Genomic DNA, 3355 nt, shown 5'->3' with positions numbered 1-3355 from the left:
ACCCCGTCATGATCACCGCCTCATGTCACATGTCTGAGACCCTCTGGAACACGTGCATCCATCTTACTGAATGTTCATTATTTATATTTACTGATATTTTGGTTTTCAGCATTCCCTTTTGTCAGATATGACCAGCTTTACCCTGCAGCTCCTCTCTCCTCGCTGTGTCCTCTTCAGGAGAAAAGCCCTTCATGTGACTTCTGTACTGAGACCCGGCACCAGGACTGGTGGCTCCTGGCCAGTAGCTGTGTCAGCGCCGCTCCTCTCCTTGGTCAGGACTGGACCTCGAGCTCTCTGTGTTAATGTACCGTATGTGGGCTCAGTTAACCCCTTAGTGGTGTTCGGTTCTGGTGGGAACGGCTGCGGCTCTTGGGCCGAACATTTTCCTTCTATTGTTCCCACAAGCAGGAGAAGGGTTAACAGCGGACTGCTCTATTTCTGTGACCTCCCCGGGCGATGTGTCCGGTGTCATCATCATCTCTGTACTGTTACCGGGGGCCTCGTGTGTCCATTATCACAGAGGGGACACAGCTGGCGCCCAGTAATGTATACAGCGACATGTGACCCTCAGTGTCAGCGGCCCGCAGTGCAGGACGAGAGAAGCCACGGGAGCCTATATGTGTCTGCGTGTCTGTATATATGTGTGTCTATATGTGTCTGTATATATGTGTGTCTATATGTGTCTGTATATATGTGAGTCTATATGTGTCTGTATATATGTGTGTCTATATGTGTCTGCGTGTCTGTATATATGTGTCTGTATATATGTGCGCCTATATGTGTCTGTATATATGTGTGCCTATATGTGTGTCTATATGTGCGCCTATATGTGTCTGTATATATGTGTGTGCGTGTCTGTATATATGTGTGTCTATATGTGTGTATATATGTGTCTGCGTGTCTGTATATACAGTATGTGTGTCTATGTGTGTGTCTATAAGTGTCTGTATGTATGTGTGTCTATATGTGTGTCTGTATGTGTCTGCGTGTCTGTATATATGTGTGTCTATATGTGTCTGTATATATGTGTCTATATGTGTCTGCGTGTCTGTATATATGTGTGTCTATATGTGTCTGCGTGTCTGTATATATGTGTGTCTATATGTGTCTGTATATATGTGTCTGTGTGTCTATATATATGTGTGTCTATATGTGTCTGTATATATGTGTGTCTATATGTGTCTGCGTGTCTGTATATATGTGTGTCTATATGTGTCTGTATATATATGTGTCTGCGTGTCTGTATATATGTGTGTCTATATGTGTCTGCGTGTCTGTATATACTGCGGTGCGTTCTGCAAAATAACTAGAGATGAGCGAACATACTCTTATTGAGTAATTACTCGATCAAGCACCGCGATTTTCGAGTACTTCCGTACTAGGGTGAAAAGATTCGGGGGACGCCGGGGGGCGGGGGGAGGCGTGGCGGAGAGGGGGATAGCAGCGGGTAACAGGGGGAACCCCTCTCTCTCTCCCTCTCCCCCCCCCCCCCCCACTCACTCACGGCGCCCCCCGAATCTTTTTGCCCGAGTACGAAGTACTCGAAAATCGCGGTGCTCGGGCAAAAAAGGGGCGTGGCCGAGTAGGTTCGCTCATCTCTAAAAAAAATAACACATCTGGACCTCATTAGGCTAATTAGTCTTTTAATCCACAGAAAGCGCGTGTCACGCGTACGTATGAGCTGGCCCTGCGTGCGCAAAAAGTACAGTAATATGTGCAAAACAACTCGCACATCGACCACTTCAAACCTCGTTTATGCATAAATGCGCTGTGTAGTGGCGAGCGTTTTTGCGCATACAGACAAAACAGTAGATAGCGAATCTTAGCTTTCACGCGCGGGTGTATACGCAGCGAATAGAGGCCATCGATTTCAGCGGCTTCATTCACAGCTGGGTATTTTTTCTACAACTTTGGCCACATAAAAAAAAAATGCAGCATTTCCGTATTACACGCCGTAATAATGGGCGCGCAAAATATGTAGGAAACCTGCGTCTTCTTATGCACGTAAAATACGGCTGTCAGGGTGACTGCCCACTACAGTTTTTTTCACAGCGAAATTCGCAGGTTTTTTTTTCTGCAGGGGTCTATGGGACTTGTAATGTTAAAATCGCAATCGCGCGAAATCGCGATTTTGCGCGATCGCGATTTTAGCTTTACAAGTCCCATAGACCCCTGCAGAAAAAAAAACCTGCGAATTTCGCTGTGAAAAAAACTGTAGTGGGCAGTCACCCTTAGGCTGCAAAACACAAGAATGGGGATCGCACTCACGGGGGATTTGTGCGTCTCGCACGATTTTTCTGAAATTGGCCTTAGAGGTTACTGTCAGTGAATGGAATTAGTCTTGTAATCCAGAGCCCTAAAATCTTCCTTGACCCCGTCCATTTTACGTTTGGTACAGTGTATCAGTGCAGGTGAGAGCTGTTCGCCGGAGACAGGAGGGAGATTTGCGCTGCTGTTTGAGGCTGAGTTCACACTAGTGTTTTCATTTCCGTTTTGCTGATCCGTCGTGGGAAAAGCGAAACCCCCAACACAGGTGTGAGACCACCCTTATTCTCCTCCTCTTCATTCCTATGAGCCCCTGATTCATTGTGTGATAAGGAGATTAGATTGTGAGCTCCTCGGGTCGGGGATAATGGAAGCGATATATTGCATTTCATGTGGAGATTGGATTGTGAGCTCCTAGGGTCATGGATGATGAGAGTGATACACTGTATGTGAGGTGATAATAAACTGTGAGCTCCTGGAGTTATGGATGATGGGAGTGATACTCTGAAGCATATTTATCCTTACATTCCATAGATGAGGCCATGTAGCTCTAGGCTGGTTCACTCCAGCAGTGTGCGGCAGCAGCGGAGCCCCCAGCAGTGCCCCTGTTTTAGTGACCCATTGATACATCAGGGATATAGTAATAAGGGATGATGTTGGCTGCTGAGATATGAGGTCCTGTATGTCACACAGAGTCTACAGCGAAAGGAACATTAATATTTTTGGGGCTCATGAAATTTCCACGATGGAGATGAAATCTTTGTATCGTCTTTGACCTTCTTAATTCTCTCGGAGGAGCCTTAATTAAGCTGCGACACGTAGATTAGGACATGAAAGCGAATCCTTCTCAGTTGTTTGCTCTTTAAAGGACGCTCAGAATTGAGCTCAGCAAAAGGAGACTAAGAATGGTGCAATTCCCTGCGGGGCCCTCGAGGGCCCGGTGCAGGCATCAAACAGCTGAGAATCTGGGGCGGGGGAAGGGGGTGTCGTTTCAGTTCCCTCTACCCCCCAGGTGATTATCAGCGCACATCTGAATGACAGCATCGACTCATCTGGACAAATCAGAGCAATTAATTCATCTCTCTGCACA

Source organism: Eleutherodactylus coqui, chromosome 8 (assembly GCF_035609145.1).
Source record: "Eleutherodactylus coqui strain aEleCoq1 chromosome 8, aEleCoq1.hap1, whole genome shotgun sequence".
NCBI classification, from domain to species: Eukaryota; Metazoa; Chordata; class Amphibia; order Anura; family Eleutherodactylidae; genus Eleutherodactylus; species Eleutherodactylus coqui.
This window is presented reverse-complemented; position numbering follows the sequence as displayed.